The sequence below is a fragment of the Pogoniulus pusillus genome, chromosome 18, assembly GCF_015220805.1.
Source record: "Pogoniulus pusillus isolate bPogPus1 chromosome 18, bPogPus1.pri, whole genome shotgun sequence".
In the NCBI taxonomy this organism is placed as follows: Eukaryota; Metazoa; Chordata; class Aves; order Piciformes; family Lybiidae; genus Pogoniulus; species Pogoniulus pusillus.
Genome location: NC_087281.1, coordinates 14,010,598 through 14,024,920, shown reverse-complemented (window position 1 = coordinate 14,024,920; position 14,323 = coordinate 14,010,598). Strand labels below are relative to the sequence as shown.

General features: G+C 47.4%; 1 long non-coding RNA gene across 1 annotated transcript; it reads right to left on the bottom strand.

Annotated features, from left to right (window-relative positions):
- Window positions 1–931: 931 nt before the first annotated feature.
- LOC135183301 (uncharacterized) lies at window positions 932–12,543 on the bottom strand. The gene is made up of 2 exons (XR_010305494.1): window positions 12,502–12,543; window positions 932–2,958 (listed from the first exon to the last, which is right to left on the bottom strand). It is a non-coding gene; the product is annotated as an uncharacterized LOC135183301 (long non-coding RNA).
- Window positions 12,544–14,323: the final 1,780 nt, after the last annotated feature.

The following is a 14,323-nucleotide window of genomic DNA, read 5'->3' as shown; positions in this document are numbered from 1 at the left end:
GATGGAGTGACTTCTCTGCTGAGACATTCCCAGCCCGTTCCCCAAGGTGCTCCCTCCTCAGACCAGCAAAGGCACAGGATCAAGTCCTGTAGGACAGGAGAAGAGACGTAGCTGGATATTCCAACTTCTCATGGGGCATCCTGGCCTAAGTATACCACCTCAGAAAGCCAGCAGGGTTGCTGAAACTTGTCCTTCAGTTGTATCGAGAGGACAAGAGGGTCCTGTTCAGCCCTCGAAAGGAAAGCACTGAGGCATTAGTCTTCAGAAGGAGTTCAGGGTAGTAGGCAGTAGGCACGAGGTTTTTACAGTCATAAAATCACAGAATCAGTCAGGGTTGGAAAGGACCACAAGGATCATAGAGTTCCAACCCCCAGTCCATGGTAGGGCCTTCCCATATCTGAAGGGGGCCTACAGGAGGGCTGGGGAGGAACTATTGACAAGGTCTTGTAATGACAGGATGAGGGGTAATGGGTTTAAACTGGCAGAGGGGAGATTTAGACTAGATGTTAGAAGGAAGTTCTCTACAGTGAGGGTGGTGAGACACTGGCACAGGTTGCCCAGGGAGGTTGTGGCTGCTTCCTCCCTGGAGATGTTCAAGGCCAGGTTGGATGAGGCCTTGAGCAACATGCTCCAGTGGGAGGTGTCCCTGCCTATGGCAGAGGGTTGAAGCTGCATGATCCTTGAGGTCCCTTCCAACCTAGACCATTCTAAGATTCTATGATTCTATGTTTGTGTTTCCCCAGTTTTCCCCTAGCTGCTTCTCAGGACTGCCACAGCATAAACTGGTTTTGACACTAGGAAGCAAAGAGCACAAGAAGTGTCTGGAGCATGGAGAAGGTCTGCACTTCCACCTTCTTCACGTAGGCAATGCCAAGAGGGTAGTGGGAACCTCACTGGAGCTGAGATCAAAGGAGAAACGAGCAAGCAGGAGGACTGGCACTGACTCTTTAATCAGTACTTTTCAAATGTTAAAAACTATCAGCAGGTAATCATTATGGGATCTCAGAAGTGATCATATCTAGCCTACTATCCTGCCTCTTGTGAGGCTGATATTGGGGGCTTGGACTCATCTGAGCAAGCTGTATTAGACTGCTCAAAATAGTGACAGGATAACTAATTTAGGCAATGTCAGTCATTGTATGAATTACATGGAAAGCACACAAGCCTGGATCTCATATATGTACGTAGGTAAAATGATTCCTTCTCCTGTAACCAGATGTCCCCATTATCCATGGGAAGGATAGAGGGCATCGTGAATTTTTCATGCAAAGTGATTTCCATTTAAGTGCTGATCTGGAGAACATTGATCTGTAGGCCCCTAATCACTCTGTTGTTCTTTTATAGACATGAACAGTTTTGGTTCTTCCAAGGGGAAATAAAATTTCTTTTCTTTCTCTCTTTCTTCCTCTTTTTCTTTCTCATTCTTTCCTTCCTTCTCCCTTTCCTTCCTTCTTTCTTTCTCTCTTTCTTCCTCTCCTTTCTTTCTTCCTTCCTTTCTTTCTCTCTCTCTTTCTTCTTTTCTCCCTTTCTTCCTCTCTTTCTCCTTTTCTCCCTTTCTCCCTCCCTTTCTTTCTTTCAATCCACATTGGTGTGATGAATGGGACAGAAGGACAAGAAGGGTTGAAGGGAGCAGGAAGCCTATGTGTGACTTAGCAAAGAGAAGCATTTCATAGAAAACTTCCTAAAAATGCAAAACGTTGGCCATAAGCAGGAAAATGAGACATTAGATTATTACAGCCGTAACAATGAGCTTTAGTTACAGGAGTGGTAAATTGAGTATCTCACTGGGGACGTGGCTGCAGATTAGACTTCAACTTGGAAATGATATACATTCAAGTAAGCTGAATTTGATCCCAGCCTGACTGTGTAATGGGGGGGAGAAGGAGTGAGGGGGAGGCAAGGAAAGAAAGAAGAAAGAGAGGGAGAAAGACATTAACAGGGTGTGTGGACCATATAACGTCTGTCTGAACCTGATCCACTGGAGGGAACCATCAGGATGATATGGTAGGGGCTCACCTTGTCTTAAAATTCAGATAGGAACTATTTGCATCAAAATTTATTCTGTATTAGAGGCTTATTTTGTCATAATGCTCCTCAAATCCAGGCAAGGATGGGCAAACATCTACTTACATGCAATTCACCTGCATGCTCAAACACATGGCAAACATCAGCAGAGCTGCTAATGCATGTGGAAAGGTGGCAGAATGCAGCGAGGGAGGTATGCTTTACTGTCTTGGTTGGAAGATGGACAAAATGGAGCAAACCCCATCAGTCAGCTTCCTCAGGCTATTTTTTCTGGGTAGAGATGATGAATCATCTCACCTTATGACTGTGGCCCATATCCTGTGCAATGAGATGCTCCTGAGCAAGGGAGAATGGTGTCTGTGATAACTGTCCCACATCCTCAGCCTCTCTCTTCCTGGCACTGATGCCCCTGTGTCCGAGCAGAGCACTCTCTCAAGCATAGGGTGCAAGGCTTTGCCTGCTCTCTTGCCATAGGAGAGCCAAAGCCAGGAAGTGGAAGGCTCTGCAGTAGGATCTGAGCCTGTAGCATCTGTCCACAGAGAAAAGGGCACAGTGTGTTTAGTTTCTCATCCTTTTGTGCAGACATTCCCTAAAATCGGTGGATTTGCTCTCTCCCACAGATGTTTCACTTTTACTTTCTGTGCTGAGGACGTTACTCTGACAGAGCCCTGGGTGCTGGGTAGCTAGAGGGCTGAGGCAGTAAGGTGTTCCACTCTCTTCCCCTACCCCACTTCTTTGGGAGCCATCGAATTTTACACAATCTGTCCAACTCATCTCCAGAGGTAAAAGACAGAAACAGTTGCCAGTTATGTGGGGCTCAGTGATCAGCGGTATCAATGCAGTCCCTTCATTTGCCTCCTGGCTCTGGCTTCCTGAGCAGTATGGCCGTTAGCAGAGACAATGCCAGCGGAGCAGATGCAGAACTACAAACCACTGAAGGATGAAAGGGAAAGAGAAAAGTCTGTTTATTGCAGCAAGCTCTGAAGGGAAGGGGTGAGGGGTGTGGGGGGGAGAAATGACCCAAACTCCATCCAATTAAATTTTCTAATTAAACTGAGGACACACACGTTCTCTCTCTTGCATTCTCTTTCTGCACACATGCACCCTGGCGCGCTCAGAGAGGTGGTCTTGCCATACAGTTCATCCTCCTAGTTCCTAGTGGGGCACAATGGAGCAAAGAGAGAGGAGCCCAGTCAAGCTGCAGAAATGATAATGACTTTTTTTAAATGAAGAAATTTTGCTGCTCCAGCAACAGTGCTCAAGGGAAGAACAAATGATAGAAAGCACAGAAGAAGAATGAAAAACAAGAAATTATGTGAAATAGGTCAACCCCTCAATTTTTATTTATGGGATAATGAAGTGAACTGTCTGGAAGACTTAATTGTTACCTATGCTGATGAAGTATTTTGTGACTTCCCCAGTGCTGATTAGAAATGTGTGTGGTTGGAGAAATCCTACTGCAACTAGGTGGAAGTCCTCGGCCATGCATGCATTGCTCACTGCTCTCGGCTTTGGCCCTGCCATGGAGAGAGGATGTGTGCTAGTTTGAGCCTAGCTGGGATATTTTGGTGAGAGGAATTAGATTATAGGCTGTGAAAAGGAAACAGTGGTGATGTCTACTGCACTCACAGGCTTGCTGAGATGTCTAAGAACAAGAACACAGATACAGATGACAGAGTTGCTCTCGGGCTCTGGCTGCATGCACTTCTCTCCCTAACCTGCTGTCTGTGTAACTAATCCTTCTGCTTTCTAACCCCCTTGGCCAACTCTCCAAACTCACCTTGAACGTGAGGCAAAGTCTGGGATAAGGTAGAGGGGTGGTAAGGAGGTGGAAGTGTGGGTGAGAGCCCCTGCTGGGGACTCTGGTTTCTGGGAGGGCTGCTGTGTTTCTGTATCACTTTTTAACTTGTCTATTTCTGTCTATAGCTGTATCTATTGTAAATATCTGCTTGGATATTGTGATAAGCTGTAAATATAAAGCTACATTCTTAATTGGGTGATTTAATAAGACTAGGGGAGCACCTAACATCCAAACTGTCACATCTTAGTTTGGCACCCAATGTGGGGTGAATCAGCTGATGAACAGGCAACAAAGAGTCATGGTTAGTTCTGTACTGCCTGTGAGTTTGAATCTGGTTTAGAGTTAGAGGCCTGTGGATTTGAACTAGGTGAAGAAACAGCCCTTCCACTCTTTGCCAGTTAAACTTATTTCAGCCTGCAACTTAGTTAATTCTTGAGATCCACCAGTGATTACAGAAATAGTTATAGACCCAGTCCCTTTGCATTAAAGACAGTGTGTCCAGTTCTGGGCTCAATTCAAGAGAGATGTTGAGATACTGGAACGTGTCCAGAGAAGGGCAGCAAAGCTGGTGAGGGACCTGGAACACAGCCCTGTGAGGAGAGGCTGAGGGAGCTGGGGGTGTGCAACCTGAAGAAGAGGAGGGTCAGGGCTGACCTCATTGCTGTCTACAACTACCTGAAGGGAGGCTGTAGCCAGGTGGGGTTGATCTCTTCTGCCAGGCAACCAGCAACAGAACAAGGGGACACAGTCTCAAGTTGTGCCTGGAGGAAGTCTAGGCTGGATGTTAGGAGGAAGTTCTTCCCAGAGAGAGTGATTGGCATTGGAATGGGCTGCCCAGGGAAGTGGTGGAGTCACCACCCCTGGAGGTATTGAAACAAAGCCTGGATAAGGCACTTACTGCCATGATCTAGTTGATTGGCTAGGGCTGGGTGCTAGGTTGGCCTGGATGATCTTGGAGGTCTCTTCCAACCTGGTTGATTCTATGATTCTAATTGGCAGAAGTTCAGACAAGGTGAAACTGAGGGAATGATAGGTTACAGTCAAGAACCAAAAGGATTCAATACAATTCTATGATTCTAAAAAACTGAAAGAGGAACTGAAAACCTCAGTAGGATGGCTGGAGTGAGTTACCACTGGAGCCAGCCTCTGCTTATACCAGAAGAGTCTTTAGGATAACTTTCTTTAAACAGGGCTTGGAGATGGCTAGGTCCCACTAGAGCACTGAGGAAACTCCTGTTGCTCCTAAGCATCTCTTTTAAAAAAGAAAAAGAGTTGGTTGTGCTCCTTAACCAATGGAAACACATCAGCTCAGAGAACTCAGAAAACTGGAAACTATAATGATATGCTTGACAGCAAATATATTCAAGTGAAGCATGAATCCCTCTGGTAATTCCACTGTGCTTTGAAACTGGCAAAAAATAGTCTTGAATTAAAATGAAAAAAAAAATCAAACCAAAACAAACCCAAAAACCATATCCAAAACAGAGTATATGATCTCAGACATCACTTGCCAGCCTGAGCAACAAGCATCTGTTGATAAGCATCTTGTGACTTATCACCATAAACATGTGGTGTGCTGCTCAGAACAAGGACTTGATTTTTACAGGGTGCTGCTGTGACACCAAGCCTAGATGAAAATCCTAATGAAATTAAGTCCAACATGCTGAGAACAGCTTCCCCTGTACTCAGCACTGGTCAGGCCACATCTTGAGTCTTGTGTCCACTTCTGGGCCCCTCAATTCAGGAGAGATGTTGAGATACTGGAATGTGTCCAGAGAAGGGCAACAAAGCTAGTGAGGGGCCTGGAACACAGCCCTGTGAGGAGAGGCTGAGGGAGCTGGGGGTGTGCAGCCTGGAGAAGAGGAGGCTTAGGGCTGACCTCGTTGCTGTCTACAACTACCTGAAGGGAGGCTGTAGCCAGGTGGGGGTTCTCCCAGGCAACCAGTCTCTTCTCCCAGGCAACCAGCACCAGAACAAGGGGACACAGTCTCAAGTTGTGCTGGGGGAGGTATAGGGTGTGTCAGGCAAAAGCACTTTAAAATCATATGGCCAGGGTGGATAAGGCCTTGAACAACCTGTTCTAGTGGGAGGTGTCCCTGCCCATGGCAGGGAGGTTAGAACTCCATGATCCTCGAGGTCCCCTCCAGCCCTGACAGTTCATTCAGTGAACATTGTTTCCATATGCTGTTTTATGTTGTTTGCCACTGCCAGGGGAGGTCTAGGCTGGATGTTAGGAGGAAGTTCTTGCCAGAGAGAGTGATTGGCATTGGAATGGGCTGCCCAGGGAGGTGGTGGAGTCGTCGTCCCTGGAGGTGTTGAAGCAAAGCCTGGCTGAGGCACTTAGTGCCATGGTCTAGTTGACTGGCTAGGGCTGGGTGCTAGGTTGGACTGGATGATCTTGGAGGTCTCTTCCAACCCAATTGATTCTAACTGGCAGAAGTTCAGACAAGATGAAACTGAGGGAATGATAGGTTACAGTCAAGAACCAAAAGGATTCAATACAACATTCCCACCAAATATGATGTGTAGGAAGGTTTTATCTATTAATCAGGCTGAAAAGACAGCACTGGGTACCAGGCTGTCTCTTCAACTCCCAGGCAGCCTCTATGCTGAAGAGCACATGTGGACTTTGTAATGGCACTTGTGTGTTCACCCAGGACTTCATCACCTTCAGGTGAGACAAGCTGGGCAAGGGGTTATGCACTGTAATCTCTCTGATGGAAAGGCTGGTCCAGGGTGGCAAGCCTCTTGAATTTGTGATTACTTTCCTGTCTCAGTTGTCCCTTCTCACAGGCCCTGCAGAGGGGTCTGGGGTTTAGTATTGCCACAGCCTAGTAAAATACTGATCCCGGTCTGAGCGTGTTCTTTTTCTGAGTAGCTGACCCAAATGACTTAATGTGGTTTTGCAGACTTCTGGTTTTGTTCTAGTGAACAGAGAATTCCAGGCCAACCGTTTGATAAATCAAAATAGATAGTAAAACCCCAAGCTTTCATGTTCTGTACACAGAACTGGCACAACAAGAAAACAGAACTGAGCAACCACCAGCAGTGAGCCCTCATTAATATGACTGCACATAGGTGACCAGAAGTGAAACTTATATAAACTCAATATCCACTCAGCCTATAGGTAGTGACAGGACTAGGGGGAATGGAGCAAAGCTGGAGATGGGGAGACTCAGATTGGCTGTGAGGAGGAAGTTCTTCAGCATGAGAGTGCTGAGAGCCTGGACTGGGTTGCTCAGGGAGGTGGTTGAGGCCCCATCCCTGATGGTGTTTAAGACCAGGCTGGATGAGGCTGTGGCCAGCCTGCTCTAGGGTAGGGTGTCCCTGGGCATGGCAGGGGGATTGGAACTAGATGACCCTTGTGGTTCCTTCCAATCCTGGCTGATTCTGTGATTCTATAGCATATGAATGCTTTCCAGAAACGTTCCTCTATTCAGTCTTTCCAGCTGCCCTTCACATAGTCTTTTATACGATTATCTGTACAGGGGAAGCTGCAAATTGTCTCCGGCCATGTTCACAGCATCACCCAGCCACTGCTTATATACATTTTTCAGGTGCTGAAGGTAACATTAGAGATCTCTCATGTCAGGCTTGGCAGTTTGCTGGGAGAATTGTCCTACCTCTCAGGATGTAGCCCTGCAAAGGCCGCTTACCTTTTCAGTACATTACCCTATGCTTTTGCAGCCCATAAGACACTAAGTTGTTTGACACTGACATGCAACATTCTGCCATATTAATCTGTGAGACACTGCCTCTGATTTGAAAAGTAGTTTTTGCTGACTGGCACTGATGTAAAGAGGCATATCAGAAGAGAAACTAACAGTTGACCCATTTTTCAGTCTTAGGTGTCAAATCACTGTGTCTGAACATTCAAATGAGTGCATTGGTCCCTAAATACCTGTTTTACTAATGTAAAAGACAGATGAGGAACCTGCTGCAGGGTCAGGATACTGAGTTTAATTTTCTGGATTTTAAATTGGAACATACCATCCCAGGAGCTCAGAAGCAGAAAGGAGTTTTGTTTGACACCTGTTTCAGTCTCAGAGCATCACTTGCAGCACCCAGGTGGTCTCCCTTAGACAGAGCGGAAGGCAAAGGGGAGGAAAGGCCTGGGAGCTGGGGACAGGGCTGTGCAAAAGTGGTGCAGAGGGCATCAGGCTGTGTGGTTGAATTTAGTGGAAAAAATATTTAACAGCTCTCTTGGTACTTAATACACAGATTAGAGTACCTGACCAAGCCACCTGCAGCACTCTTTTGGTCCTGAAAATCTGTTGCTTGTACTTCTGGCTTAACTGACCAGATCTAAGCAAATTGGATCTGTGCCACTAACATCTATGTGGGCACACTCTGCCTGCACAACTGTTACTTAAGGGAAAAGTTCTCTGAACAGATGATAATTATGCTTACATTTCTAATTATAAACTACTTATTCCTACTTAAGGTGACCAAATGCCTATTGTTATCTGAGTTGACAATCATAGAATCACTCAGGGTTGGAAGGGACCACAAGGATCATCTAGTTCCAACACCCCTGCCATGCCCAGGGACACCCTACCCTAGAGCAGACTGCCCACAGCCTCATCCAGCCTGGCCTGAAACACCTCCAGGGATGGGATCCCAACCATCTCCCTGGGCAAACCATTCCAGCCTCTCACCACTCTCATGATCAACAGCTTCCTCCTCATGTCCAGTCTGAACCTACCCACCTCCAGCTTTGCTCCATTCCCCCTAGTCCTGTCACTCCCTGAGAGCCTAAAAAGTCCCTCCCCAGCTTTTTTGTAGGCCCTCTTCAGATACTGGAAGGCCACAAGAAGGTCACCTGGGAGCCTCCTCTTCTGCAGACTGAACAGCCCCAACTCTTTCAGTCTGTCCTCATAGCAGAGCTGCTCCAGCCCTCTGAGCAACCAAGTGGCCCTTCTCTGGACACACTCCAGCACATCCACGTCCTTCTTGTAATAGGGGCTCTGGAACTGGATACAGTATTCCAGGTGGGGTCTCACCAGAGCGAAGTAAAGGGGGAGAATCACCTCCCTTCACCTGCTGGTCACACTTCTCCTGCTGCAGCCCAGGATCTGGTTGGCTCTCCGGGCTGCAGGTGCACACTGCTGGCTCATGTTGAGCTTCTTGTCCACCAGCACCCCCAAGTCCCTCTCCTCAGGGCTGCTCTCCAGTCACTCACTGTCTAGCCTGGATTTGTGCTTGGGATTGCCTCGATCCAGATACAGGAGCTTGCACTTGGTCTTGTTGAACCTCTTGAGGTTGGCTTGTGCCCACCTCTCCAGCCTGTCCAGCATCCCTTCCCTCCAGTGTGTCTGCTGCACCACACAGCTTGGTGTCATCAGCAAACTTGCTGAGGGTGCACTCAATGCCTCTGTCTATGGCATCATGACAATCTCTGGCCTTTTTTTCCCCCTTGTTTTGCACAAATAGAAGAGACTTAATTATTTTTACAGTAGGACCCCTTGGATCCTTCTGTTTAGTGATCCTCCTCATAATAGCTTCTTCTACAGAGAAGAGATGGGGGTCCTCACCCAGACAAGACCTGCATTGTTCTCAAATTTCTGAGGAGTTTGAAATTATTTGTATTTGACATATTACAGTTATCTCTGTGGTGAGATACAACTAGTTCTATATGAATAGCACCACATAGACCCACAGACAGACAGATAAAAAGATAAACAGAAGGAGACTCTATGGTTAGATTACAAAAAAACCCACAAAAACCTGCAACTGACTATTCTCAAGAAAACAATGCTTGTGCTAGTTTGAGTCTAGCTGGGATATTTTGGTGAGAAGAATTAGATGATAGGCTGTGAAAAGGAAACAGTGGTGATGTCTGCTGCACTCAGAGGCTTGCTGAGATGTATAAGAACAAGAACATAAGCACAGATTATAGAGTTGCTCTCTGGCTGCTTGCATTTTTTGTGGAGTCACTTAGTGCCATGGTCTAGTTGATTGGACAGGGGTGGGTGCTAGGTTGGACTGGAAGATCTTGGAGGTCTCTTCCAACCTGGTTGATTCTGATTCTATGAAAACACTTAGCAAACATGTCCTGCCAAATCCCACAGAAGACCTTAAGGTGCAGGTATGTCTGCAAGCAGCAGCAGCCCAGAATGAAGCATGAGCCAGACACCTGGCTCTGGCAGTGTGACCCAGATTAGGTCAGCAGTATTGGTTGAGCTCTAATTAGCACTGCTGGAAAAGTGGACTTGCCTTAGAACTACTGGTACCAAGCCAACTTTTCACCAGGTGATGGATGTGGGGATGACAGGCTCCCTCTCAAGAAGAGGCCAGAGAAGTTCCTGTATCACTCATGTCTCCAGGATTGGTTCCACAGGATGGCAAGTTTTCACCACACCTCTGGCTTTCTTTATATCAATAGCAGAAGAGAAATACAAGGTGGTGATCCTTCTGTCGGGTGGAAACTTTAGGTAATGGGATATAAACCTACATGCAGACTGCAACTTCATGTCCTCTGACATGTTCTCAAATTCAGTCAAGGACTCAAGTACTGAAAATCTGCATCCTAAGCACTACCTTTGTTGGGTGCAGAACTGAGTTGGGTTGTTAATGAGTATTTTTTCCCCAACTTTTAAAACCCTTAAGCCCTGTTAGATGGAATCTTCAAAGGTTCTAAAAGGAAATGAAGTGTTGACTTTCCACCCTCAGCTCCTTTGAAAGCTCCCACCTGGATTCCTTTAAATGTTGCAATAATGTGTAAAATGATTAATTAGAATGGTGTCTCTTATCATGGAGGTCAGGAACTGGGTAAGGATTTTGAAATCCTTCAGAGGGAAGATCAGCCAGAATGAAAGTAAACCTATTGGAGCATTTGAGAGGTACATTGTTGGGATGGCTTGGGTGTTACCCACCCCCCCACACTTAAGAAAATCACCCAGACTAGACTGAGCTGAGCTGGAAATTGAAGAATGAAGCTTTATATTTACAGCAGCACAATATACAGACATATTTACAATATCTACAGCTATAGATAGAAACATGTAAGTTAAAAAGGTAATACAGAAACACAACAGCCCTCCCAGAAACCAGAGTGCCCAGGAGGGGCTCCCAACCACCCTTCTACCTTACCTCAGACTTTGCCTTATGTTCAAGGTGAGTTTTGAGAGTCAGGCAGGAGGGTTAGGAAGCAGAAAGATTAGTCAGGCAGGTTAGAGAAGTGCATTCAGACCAAAAGCCAGAGAGCAACTGTTATCTATGTTTGTGTTCTTGTTATTATTCATCTCAGCAAGCCTATGAGTGCAGCAGACATCACCATTGTTTCCTTTTCACAGCCTATCATTTAATTCCTTTCACCACAATATCCCAGCTAGGCTCAAACTAGCACACAGCCACCCCTTTATCTCCTCAGAAGCCATGGCTTAGCCAGTGCCCACCCTGAAACCTTGAAACCTCAGCAACCTCTCTGCACTGTGCTGTCTGCAGAACCCAGGATGCCCACACTGCCACCCAAGCAGGCCAACTATTCTTGGATGTGATTATTGTTCCTTGTATGGAGACCTGCCAGGTGACAGAGCACCAACCAGGCTACATGCCCACCCAGGGGGAGGGCCAGGCTCTAGGCCTGAGTGCTGACAGCCTCCATGTCTCCCTCATGAAGCGTTTGAAAACTTCTCCCAAAGCTACTTCATGTTGGTCCTGGCTCTTGTTGTTCTTTGTGTACAAATGTCCTCAGTGGCAGCTCTGTCTACAAGCCACTGGGATATGTTCTGCACATCTGCAGATACCTACTGCATCTTAGCCTGCACTCATAGAATCATAGAATCAACCAGGTTGGAAGAGACCTCCAAGATCATCCAGTCCAACCTAGCACCCAGCCCTATCCAGTCAACTAGACCATGGCACTAAGTGCCTCAGCCAGGCTTTGCTTCAACACCTCCAGGGACGGTAACTCCACCACCTCCCTGGGCAGCCCATTCCAATGCCAATCACTCTCTCTGCCAACAACTTCCTCCTAACATCCAGCCTAGACCTACCCCGGCACAACTTGAGACTGTGTCCCCTTGTTCTATTGCTGGTTGCCTGGGAGAAGAGGCCACCCCCCACCTGGCTACAAGCTCCCTTCAGGTAGTTGTAGACAGTAATAAGATCACCCTTGAGCCTCCTCTTCTCCAGGCTGCACACCCCCAGCTCCCTCAGCCTCTCCTCATAGGGTTTGTGTTCCAGGCCCTTCATCAGCTTTGTTGCCCTTCTCTGAACATGTTCCAGCACCTCAACATCTTTCTTGAATTGAGGGGCCCAGAACTGGACACAGCACTCAAGGTGTAGCCTGACCAGTGCTGAGTACAGGAGAAGAATAACCTCCCTTGTCCTACTGGCCACACTTCCCAATACAGGCCAGGATGCCATTGGCTCTCTTGGCCACCTGGGCACACTGCTGGCTCATCTTCAGCCTACTATCTATCAGTACCCCTGGCCTCAAGTTGCCTCACAGGGAGGCTTGGGCTGGATATGAGGAACAATTTGAGGCAAGAACCTCAAAGAGCTGAAATACCTTACAAAAGCAATGAGCTCCAGCAAAGACACACACCCAGCACCCGTGGATGATGTTGTAGCAGTTGCTGAGCCTAACCCTAGCGAGCCGGGGGGCCACCAGGCCCCCCGGCCTTTGAAATCCTCCACCAATTCACCCAGTGCACACCATGGGGACTCACCAGGGACGCCAGGCGGAGGATCCCTTGGCCCACAATGGGCCAGACTTGGGGCTTCTAGCTTCCCTGGGGCAGAATATAAAGGGGAGTGGGCAGGGAGGGCAAAGTGGCCACACCTGGGGTGGGAGGAGACTGCAATAGCCAGCTAATAGCAACTGGCATCACCTGGTGGCAACACACCTGAGGTGTTACAATAGGAAAAGAATTGAATGGTGATTAAATGGTTTTCCACTTGATGTTCAGCCACGTGATATCTTTCTTCTGTCTTTGAAGATTCCTAGCAAATCTTCTGCCCTGCTGCCTAGAATGATTCTAAAGCTAAGCTGACCAAAAGAGAATGCTACTTAACTGTTTGGGTTGAGTCTTTTCCAGCTGAGATGTCTGTGCATGCTTCTCTTGGTCTTCTGAGAAGTGTGCTCCTGGTAGGAAGCTGGAGGGAGCTGTACATACTTTCACGCTTGCTCTTTTGGAGTGGAACACAGTTCACTGTGATGTGGACCAAGCAGGTCTGGAGAAGGAAGCTTGCTGAGCCTCTGCTTGGGTTATTTGATGTCTAATAATGACTGAAAGACTCCAGACAGCAGGGTCCTTCTGCATCAGTCTTTAATAGGGACTCTTTTTTCACAAAGTCTTTCACAAATCTTTTGAGAATGTAATGTACAAAATTGCCCCATCCCTCTGCCAAAATTGGTTGAAATTGTCCTGTGGGTTCAAAAGTTGTTAAACAAAAAAAATAACATAGAGACACAAGGAGACAATAACTGAACCAGGAGATAGAAAACCTGCAGTATAGAATTACATTTGCTTTTCATGCAGCCATTAATGCTGTACATTTGCTTCACTATACTGTTCCTGTGACTGGATTCCTCTTCTGCATGACACCTTAGCTGCAAAGATCATAGAATCACAGAATAAACCAGGTTGGAAGAGAACTCCAAGATCATCCAGTCCAACCTAGCACACAGCTCTGTCCAATCAACTAGACCATGGCACTAAGTGCCTCAGCCAGTCCTATCTTGAACATGTCCAGGAATGGTGACTCCACCACCTCCCTGGGCAGCCCATTCCAATGCCAATCACTCTCTCTGGCAACAACTTCCTCTTAACATCCAGCCTAGACCTCCCCTGGCACAACCTGAGACTGTGTCCCCTTGTTCTGTTGCTGCTTGCCTGGCAGAAGAGACCAACCCCCAACTGGCTACAGCCTCCCTTTAGGTAGTTGTAGGCAGCAATGAGGTCACCTCTGAGCCTCCTCTTCTCCAGGCTAAACACCCCCAGATCTCTCACCCTCTCCTGTGGATCTAACAGATCCACACCTGCTCCTGGCTTGGTGTCATCTGCAAACTTACTGATGCTGGACTCAATCCCCTGGTCCAGATCATCACTAAAGATATTGAACAGGACTGGGCCCAGCACTGAGCCTTGGGGAACACCACTAGTGACAGCTGCCAACTGGATGTGGCACCATTCACCACCACTCTCTGGGTCTGCCCCTCTAGCCAGTTCTTGACTCATATCAAAGTGAATCTGTCCAAGCCAGGAGCTCCCAGCTTTGCCAGGAGCTTGTTGTGGCAGATGGTGTCAATGGCTTTGCTGAAGTCCAGGTAGACTACATCCATAGCCTGCCCCACATTCACCAGGTGTGTATCCTGATCATAAAAGGAGGTCAGATTGGTCAGGCAGGACCTACCCTTCCAAAACCCATGCTGGCTCTTTCCATCTCTCTGAACAGCTACTGCAGACAGTATGTGTGTCTTGTGGCTGATGGAGTGGTGCCTGGGTGTGCACCAGGGCTGTGTTGGCCCAGCCTGGTGAGCAGAAGATG